We start from the raw sequence: 10,689 nt of genomic DNA on the forward strand, positions 1-10,689 counted from the left end.
AAAAAATTAACTATAGAACAATTACTATATTACGTAGTATATAATAAACAATATGATATCGATGCTTTAGAGGTCATATAATAACTTTTTCTATTATATATACTACCTCCGCTCCTAAATGATCTTTACGCTTAATATTTACACGGTAATTAAGGAATTTTGGTCAACATATGATGATGGGGTAACAAATATAAAATGAGTTGCTTTAAATTGTCTAACAATGTAAGTGGATGAAAATTAATATTAAAATATTGTGAGTGGGTAAGTTATTGTAACAGCCCATACTTTTGAGCTGTTATTTAGAATTACTTATCTCTCACTAATTACACTTAGAATTCAATTTACAAAATAAAACATGAATTAACCCTTATAATCAACTATAAATACATAAGAGATCTTAACCTATTATAATCTTTTATGGCTCATAACATTTCAGCAAATTATTCCTTTATGGAACAACGAACTCAAATACGGATTGCTCTCGATAATTTATTTTGGAAATAATATCAATAGTAATATATTAAATGTATTTCTTAGAAATCCTTGATAATTCAAAGCTTGCACAAAATCAAATATTTAAGAGATATTTTCTTTTTCTAGCAAATCATTTACATTTCAAATCACACACATTGACAAGCTTCACAATATTTGCTACTTCTAGCATAATCAACACATTTTAAGTGTAATTAGTGAGAGATAAGTAATTCTAAAAAGCAGCTCAAAAGTGTGGGTTGTTACAGTTATGGTTGGCCAAATGAGGGTAAAAATGCAATAAAGTAGAATGTAAAGAACTTTCAGGAACGGACTAAAACGGAAAGCCCAATGAACTTTAAGGAATGGAGGTAGTAGTTACTATTATATATCATATAATTACTGAAACAAAAAAGAGTAAGTATATCAAAAGTAAGAGTAATTGTAACTCTTGAACAGTAACTAAGAAAAACATTAACTACATGGTTAGTTGTTTTTAGCTACGACATTCTAATTATTTGCATCTATTAAATACACCACATTAAACTCAAATGTTTTTTGAACTAAAAAAATATTAATCGTCGCGTCCATGTCCCTTCCTTCCACCAGCAGGTCCTCTCCTTCCACGTCCGCGTCCTCTCCTTCCTCTACCATGCCCTTGGTTTTCATTGTTGTCAGAATTTTCTTCTTCTTCTCCTACTTTTGTTTTCATTGCAGAAGTTATTCTTTGCACGACTTCAATTCTGGATGCATCATCTTTGTATTTCTGAATCAATAATATATAAACTAAGTTAATAATTTAACATTTAAATATGAAAAAATAACATAGTAACTATGTAAAACATATAGTTTCTATTATACATCATACAATAACTCTTAGAAATTATGATGGTGAGATACTCACAGAATTATAGATATAGTTATAATTGTTATAGTCATAGTTACTGTCATAATAATATAGTCACTCTTATTACTAATAACATATAGTACAAAAAAGAAGAACATAAAAATAACATAATGATAACATAGTACCTATTAAAAACATATAGTTACTATTATACATGATATAATATCACTTAATATTGATCATAGTCATATATTAGCAGGGTTACTACTACAAAAATGTCATTTAATAGCGTTTTTTTAATAGCGCTTTTGCCTCTTCTACTATCAAAAGTATAAAAAATAACATATTATAGCACTTATCTAAAAAACGCTGTCATATGTTCACATATTATAGCGCTTAAATCACCTGCGCTATCATATTACCCGTTTATTATAGGGGAAAAAAAAACTTCCCGTTTATTATAAGGAACAAAATGTTAAAACAAGTAAAAAGTTAAGCGCCTAACTCTTTCTTCCCTCGGATTCTCTTCAGTCTTCAATCTACAAAACCTCAAACCCCCAAGAGTCTAAGTGGACGCCGAAACCCTCCTACCAAAGTCCTTCACATGGAGGCGAGTTCGTTTAGGCGGCAGCGATTTATTTCAGACGGCAGCGTTTTCTTCGTCCTGCGCCCTACACCCTACGATGCTTCGAAATCAAAATTTTAAGGTAATTCATCACAAACTTTGCGGAATTTGTTGATTTATGTTTGGTTTAATTTCCTTGAATTGGTTTTGCGGGGATGAAGGGTTTGGATTCAATTACGATTGGTTTGATATGGGTTATGCGTTTTTGTTCCTCTGAATTGGTCTACCTAGGTAGTGAGAATTTAGATTGTAATTGGTTTTTTATTCTTTATTTTGATAAAGGCTTGTTGAATTATTTGATATCATGATTGCATTGGAGCACAACTTATGGCTACCATAATCCATTAAGGAATTCACTCATGTCATTCCATGTAAATTAAACACTGTAAGAAGATGAAATCTGTAATACAGCCAGCTGCAGAAGCCAGCCCAACTTGTATAACTATTCCAAAGTTAAAAAAATTGATGCCTTTTGACTTGCCAAATTTAGAGAGAAACTATGATTGGCAAGTACTGAGTTGCCTGTCTATGCATAGATTTGAGGTTTCTAATTGTATTATTGAGATTGTGTTATTGAGATTGTAGGAGAGAAAGAATGGACTGATAAAGTGATTGAGTACGGTCCAAGCTCACATTTAAAATATACTGAAGCATTAGTGCATGCAGTGTTTTCTACTCCAGTAAGATTTTTAGTGCTTGTTTGTTATAATTTCTGCAGTTTTAGTGCCTGAAGCATCAGGAGGTCGAAATTGTCTAAATTTGAGGGTTTTGAATTTTTGGTGTTCTTGTGATGGGTTGCTTGAGGAGGCAGAGATTGTGGATGTTACATGTTATTATGCTTAGGTATCTCGCATTGCCTGGAAGCTCACCAGGTTGTAAAGCTGGGAGCTTTTTAACCATTGTCTACAATTTCTTGTTCTAAAAGGCTGAAATTTTGAAAGTAAGTTTCTTTTTTTTGTCAACTAATAAATTTTTTTTAATTATAATATTGTGCTTTTGGGGTTGTTAATAAGTTAAAGAGAATCTCAAGAGCTAGGGGCTTGACAAAGTACAAAAAATATAGGATCGTTACAATGAGTGTTGAGTTGTTGTTTGAATTTTAATGATATTTTGGAGTATAACATCAAAATTGGAACTACAAATTTAGGAAAAATTTTCACAATGAGAATGGGAGGGGGTGGAAATTTTCAGGCATAGTATTGGGCAAAAAGTTTTTAATTGCTGATAGACTTTATTAGTGTTGATTTTGATCTGAAACAATGTTCTTACTTTATCAGGTTAATCTAACAATGTGTTTTGATGCAGGTTATTGAATATTGTAGCTCATATTGGTGGTATAATATTTGTTAAAATAGTATCTGGATTGTTGGGAAAATGGGTTCAGAAGGTCTTGCACTGTCAGCAGTAACAGTTCATGTGACAGGTTTTAAGAAGTTTCATGGAGTTGCCGAAAATCCAACAGAGACAATTGTGCGTAATCTGAAAGAATACATGGAGAAGAAGGGTTTACCAAAGGGGCTGGCGTTAGGGAGCTACGATTTTCTTGAAACTGCAGAACATGGGGAAGTTGCTCCTCTTCATCAGAAGCTGCAATCTGCCATTAACGGGAATGATTCAGAATTGCCAAATTCTAGGACTGTTATTTGGGTCAGTTGCTCAATACTTTCTTCTTCACAGTTTGTCGAATAACATTTGATGCAAAATAGTTAAATAGCTTTCTGGGACTCTCTATACTTTAAATTTCTGGCATTTGTTGCACCAAAAGATGAATCATCTTATGTTACTATAAGTTGTTGTTGATTCTATACCAACCGGGAGTTTGCCTGTGTGATAGGTGGAAATCATACTTTGAGTAATCTTTTACCCTTCACTTGCTGAATAAGTTTTATGGTACTTTCACTATGCCATATCGCATGCTTAGATAGTGATACCATTTCTCCTAGCCTTTCTGAGTTGCATAAGTATTGACAGATGAGAAGTATTTGACAAATGAGGAATATAGGTAGGTGACATTTTTATTGTCATATATCAGTATTGTTTTACTTATCTTTGGTTGCAGTCAACACTTATATTAATATGGAAATAGATAGTCTATCTCCACGTCAGTTTTGCTCAGGTTTTCTTCTGGGAAATATGCTTTATGTGGAGAAAATGGCCTTGGGTGTTGGGCTTTACAATTATATATGTTCATTGCCTCGTAGTGTTCTGTAGGAGAAATTTAACCAAATTGTGTTTGTCATTGATCCTTAAATTTGCTTGTTGCGGGTATTTTTTTCCCTGCTACAATATGGTTATTGGGTTTTATATCTTGTTGCGAGCTGTAGACCAGTTTGGTGCTAACTATAACAGTTTTGCTGGCCAGCTTAATGGGTAGCTCCTCATTCTCTTTGGAATATATTGCGATGTGGTTGTCATGGGACTAAATCTAAATGTTTAAACTTCATCTTGGCAGAGAGATAGATGAAGATACATCTCGACTAAAGACTAGTAGTTAGCTTACTAGCTGATCTTGGCTGCAATGGATCAATCTTGTTGGAGGATCTCATAAATGAAATCTCCCAGTTTGGGGCTGCAGAGCTACATGCGGTCTCTTCCTTCATAGGCGGGATTGCTTCACATGAAGTGATAAAGGTATGCTATATTTGTCTAGATTTTATTGTTTTATTCTGTTTTATTGTCAAGATCCATAGTGCCTAAGAGTTGGATTAACACTTACAAAATACTTAGTGTGGTAGCTAGTGATTAGTGGCTTCCTTGGACATGCAGCACTTTAGAGGTTAATTAATAATACGCATTCCCTGTAAAGATCTCAGCAACTTAAGCTTACTTTTCTGAACCTGCTATGTACTAGACTTTTCACTTATGATTTCTGATGTCAAAGGAACAATCTTATTCTGTAATGGTACTCTGGCCATCTTCATCTTTGTCACTTTTGTCTTAGTAAACAGAGTGGAAGGGCTACGAGTCTGATTTGATGAACAAGACTTATTTTGCCTTCACTTATTGGTAGACTAGATTCCATTGCTTGGACTACTACTGTCTTGTGTAACCGGTTACTTTGTCCCACGTCTAACATCCCAGATGAACCTCTTGGTTTATGAGTCCGTTTTTTCAAGGCATGCATCTTGGATCCATCTCTGTAGCTTCAATTTATAATATATCAGCAAGGCATTATCTGCAATTCTTTTCCAACAACATCATAATCTATTCCTATAATGTGAAGTTCAAAAAAAATTCTTCATGTATGGCATTTATTGTTTATGGTAATACTAATTCTTTCGCGTTGTTCCCCTTCTATATATGTATGAGTTCTTATACCCCATTGTTTCGCAATGTTTTTCAGATCATTGTCAGTTTCCAAGTTATGATAAAGAGCAGATTGACGAAGTAAGAACCGAATGGGTGCGCCATGTTGTTCAACAATTGTATTATAGCTAGGTTATGTTGAAGGAACCAACAAACATAAGACTTTATTAATTAATTTATTTTATGTAGTTTAATGTTTAGATTTTTATTTTATATCTATGTAATCGGTTTTATTAGAGTTATAATTGCAAAAATTCTTTTAATTGAGGTTTGAAAATTAATTTTCAAACTATTTACTATTCTTCAATATATGGTGGCGCTACTAAATGTACCTTTTACTTTTAATAGCGGAGCCATCAACAGCGCTTCAAGAAGCGCTATTAAAAGCATTATTAAGCGCTATTAAAAGCATTTTCTGTCGTACGTTGCAGATAGTTATTGTTATGATCATGTAGTTATGGTTATCATGACATAATAACTGTTATTACTAATAACATAGAGGACAACAAAGAACATAAAAAGAACATTATATATAATGGATACACTGATATAAACCTGGTTCATGCTAACTTAGCGTAGACCAGTGCAACAGAGTAATTTGATTGGGCAACATGTGTAACTGTCACGTGATAGTTATTTTGTAATTTTAAATAGTAACTATATGCGTATGACAGTAACTATGTGTTTTAAATAGTTACTATATGTTTTATATAGTTTCTATGAGATTTGTGTCTAGCCCACTTTATATACGTTTTAAAAAAAATTATTTTTTAAAATTTCAGATATGCATTCTGTTCATTTCTCTCTCTTTATTTTCTCTCTATGTTTGCCCAAATTTCTAGGGTTTGTTCAATTTTGTTCTTATAATTCTCATATTTGGATCTATTAGATGAGGAAAAAGTGGAGGAAGGAGTAGATCAAGAAGGAGTTTCATTGTTACCGAAACCGGAGCGAAGAATTTGCGCTCGTCTACAAATCATCGCAAGAAATTTGAGAGATCACATTTCGGCACGTTGTTCTTTAAAGTATTCTAAGTCTATTTTTATTTTAAATTGGAAATACTTGTTATTTTGGAGAAATTAACGGTTGTGTTTTACCGAAATATCGTTTTTACTTCGCGAATTCGATCAGTAACTTCACGATTTTAAATAGTAACTTTATGGTTTAAAGAGGTACTATATGGTTTTTAGAGTTTCTATGCGAATTTAACTATAATATTTGCTTATTGTATGTTATAATGGTTTATCGACTATAATTGACTATAAATTTCATGATTATGTGACTATAATCCAAAAGGTTTGTGCTCTTCTACAAATCGATGTAAGAATTTGGAAAAAGGATTGAGCCTACAAATTCCCCAGTTGCTAAATTACTATATGTTAGAAATAGTTACTATATGTTTGAAATAGTTACTATGTTAGTTTATTATGTTCCGTGCATGTTTTTGATGTTATTCTATATTTTTAGCGACAGAGTTACTATATTATGGATAGAGTTACTATATTATTAACACACCAACTATGTCTGCAACTCTATGAATAAATGACCATCAATAATATTTATAGCTATTATATCTTGTATAATAATAACTATATGTTTGGTATAGTTACTATGTATACTAGATTTTAGCCCGTGCGATGCACGGATACTACTAAATTGTTATGTTTAAATAGAACTCCTATATACCAATTTTATATATTACATTAGATTAGTTTTTTATTTTGCATTGAATTTTATTTTAGATTTTTTTAATTATGCGAGTGTTTGTTTTTGGATGAAATTGTATATGCGTAATATTAATAATTACTACCTATGTTTCATTAAGTTCTTTACGTTTTGAAAAATGTGTCCACAAATCAAAACTTTGACCACAAATTCTCACTATTATATCTATCAAAAATTATCATGAGATATCTTGTTAGATTCGTTTCAAAATAATATTTAATAATATCAAATTTTTATATTTTTTTGCCTATAAAATTGGATATATTAACGGTCAAATATTACACCGAAAATCGTGAAAATAGTAAGTATAAAGATATTTTTGAAACGGAGGTAGTAATTAATAAAAATATCTACGTGACATTTAATTATTTATCTATGTGGCACCCGATTTTTTTAATTCAAAATTTATTTTGAAATCTGATTTTTCATTGGCCGAAACCATTAGATTTCCTACGTGGCGCTCTAATATTAGATTAATGTTTGATTTTAAATTGAATTTTATTTATTTTATTTTGGATTAGTGTTTTATTTTGGATGAATTTTATTTTAGATTTATTTTTTAAATTTTTAGAGTGTTTGATTTTGGATGGAGTTGTATATATTAGTAATTAATTAATTAGAATATCTACGTGGCACTTAATTAATTATCTACGGGGCAATCGATTTTTTTAATTCAAAAATAAATTAGAAATCTTATTTTTCATTGGTCGAAACCATTAGTAATCCTAGGTGGCTCTCTACTATTTCTATTTCAGCAAATATGCCTTATATATATATATATATATATATATATATATATATATATATATATATATATATATATATATATATATATATATATATATATATATATATATATATATATATATATATATTATTTTTAATAGTCACTATGTTATCATTATGTTATTTTTATGTTCTTTTTTTTTGTACTCTATGTTATTAGTAATAAGAGTTACTATATTGTTATGCCAGTAACTATATGACTATAACAATAACTATATCTGCAATTATGTGAGTATCTTACCATCATTAATTCTAAGAGTTAGTATATGATGCATAATAAAAACTATATGTTTTACCTAGTTTCTATGTTATTTTTTCATATTTAAATGTTAAATTATTAACTTAGTTTATATATTTTTGATTCAAAAATACAAAAATGATGCATCCAGAATTGAAGTCGTGCAAAGAATAACTTCTACAAGGAAAACAAAAGCAGGAGAAGAAGAAGAAAATTCTGACAACAATGAAATGTACCAAGGACGTGGTAGAGGAAGGAGAGGACCCGGACGTGGAAGGAGAGGACGTGCTTGTGGAAGGAATGGACGTGGACGCGGCGATTAGTATTTTTTAGTTCAAAAAACATTTGACTTTAATGTGATTTATTTAATAGATGCAAATAATTAGAATGTCGCAATTAAAAACAACTAACCATGTAGCTAATGTTTTTCTTAATTAATGTTCCAGAGTTATAATTACTTTTACTTTTGATATATTTACTCTTTGGGACACAAATCGCATAGAAACTCTACAAAATATATAATAACTATGTAAAACATAGAGTTATTATTTAAAATCACGAAATAACTATCATGTGACAGTTACACATATTGCCCAACCAAATTACTCCATTATCTTAGTCTATGCTGAATTAACATAGATCAAATTTATATTAGTGTAAATAAAGTAGCAATCGGGCATCATCCGGGCAACACAGTCGTTTAGTTGCTCTAAACCGCAAAACTGCAGTAATCCCATTCCCAGTAAGCTCATCGAGCCCTATATATATGTATGCATTGTGAAATTTGATGTTTTAATCTTCCATCATTCACTCAGAATCGAAATACACAGGCGTGCGGAAGAACGCAGGCAATTATTTAAACGAACTTGCAGATAAAGATGAGAATTTTATTCCCATCAATCTTTTTCTCTTTTGCATGCCGCCGCTACTTTCCAATTTCCATTAGATTCTCATATATTAAGGTAAAATAATCCATGTCTTTATTATTTTACTCAAATAGTTTTTCAATTGCATAATTCTGTAGTTTTTATGCTTTTGCTGAAATTGTAGTGTAAAATTGTTGTGATCAACGGCGGATCTAGGGAGTGGCCTACCCGGGCCTTGGCCCACCCCATCCCCGCATTATACTACTATTATTAGTCTCTTCAATAAATAGCATAAGAATATATTGGTGTAGTTGGAAATTTGATGCGAGGCAATTGTAAGTGATGTTTCTTGTGGTCGTAAGTTCTATTCTACCTTTGGACAATATTTTTTACTACCCTCTGATTTATTCGCCTGCCTTCTACTTTATTTTTTTTCTTCTATTTCTATGTTGTTTCCATTTCAATTTTGTTTTTGAAATTAGGTTTAAATGTAAATGGCTGGAATTTGTAAAAGTATATAGAATTTCATTGTTCGGCGTTTTAATATTTGCATTACATTTATCATTTAGATTAGGTATATGACTAAACGACTAATATGGAATATGTTTTATTTTTAAAAAAAATCTAACATATGTCCGTTTGATATTGGCCCACCCTATATTACGATCCTGATTGTGATCTTGTGAAGTTATAGGGGCAATTCTGAGAATTTGTTGTTTCATACGGTAAGATTTTGTTTATTTTGACAGAAGAACACGACACTAATTAATTTACTATGGAAGATATCAAAGAACGTAAATGTGAAGCAAGCCCGTTGATGGGGTTAACTGAAGAGTTACTCTTTCAAATCCTGTTTCGATTGCTTCCAAGGTCCCTAGGGATGGTTAGATGTGTATGCAATGGATTAAACACCCTAATCTCGAATCCTAGTTTCGCCATATCTTATCTTACAGACACTGAAACTCCACACATCACCATAGCTTTGTTACCTCTTAATAATCTATCATCTATTAACTTCAGTAATAAGACTGACATAACTAAGGGCGTAAACTTAACCCGTTGGAGCCAACTTGACAAGTTTCATGGATGTTTTATTTTATTTATTGGGTCATGCAATGGCCTTATTTGTCTCTATATCCACGATGGGAGATCAAGTGAAAATTATATGTATCTTTGAAACCATCTAACCAAAATAGGCAAGGAAATCATATTGCCTGTTGGTAGGAAGTCCGTTTATGTTCATGTAGATTCTTGTTGGTTCGGCTATGTCCACTCCCTAAAGAACTACACGATCCTCCTGGTTTCTTCTACTTCACTTTATAAAGGTTATATTTTGACATTTTCAAGGCGGAATCATCAATGGAACCTAATAAAGGTTAGTGATGAATATTTTCATTCCATTTCGATGTCTAACTCAGTTTTCATGGACAACACATTGCATTACCTCGTAAACAACACCCACATTCTCAAATTTGATCTCGTTGCTGAAATATTTGAAAGGATACCCTTGTCAATTATTATGTTTGCGCGTTTCACTCATATGTTGCTTTGTGTAAGAGGGGTACATGATTATCTATGTATTTCCTTTGTTCATGACTCCAAGGTACACAGGGGGAGATATGATTCTGAATGGATATTTGAGTTGTGGAGGTTGCAAGAATATAACGATTGGGATTCTTGGACTAAGTTGTATAGATTGGACTTGCATCTGGAGATGGCTAAATGTTGCACCACAATTTTAGGGCTCACATACAATGGGTTCATTTGTGTACAAATTTAGGGTGGTGGACTAGCACTTATTGATCCACGTACAAGTGCAACTTCG

General features: G+C 31.7%; 1 long non-coding RNA gene across 1 annotated transcript; it reads left to right on the forward strand.

Moving 5' to 3' along the window:
* Positions 1–1,828: 1,828 nt before the first annotated feature.
* LOC130466930 (uncharacterized) lies at positions 1,829–5,632 on the forward strand. Its single transcript, XR_008927089.1, has 5 exons — positions 1,829–2,025; positions 2,662–2,883; positions 3,249–3,590; positions 4,396–4,574; positions 5,287–5,632. It is a non-coding gene; the product is annotated as an uncharacterized lncRNA (long non-coding RNA).
* The last annotated feature ends 5,057 nt before the right edge of the window (positions 5,633–10,689 follow it).

Source organism: Spinacia oleracea, chromosome 2 (genome assembly GCF_020520425.1).
Source record: "Spinacia oleracea cultivar Varoflay chromosome 2, BTI_SOV_V1, whole genome shotgun sequence".
NCBI classification, from domain to species: Eukaryota; Viridiplantae; Streptophyta; class Magnoliopsida; order Caryophyllales; family Amaranthaceae; genus Spinacia; species Spinacia oleracea.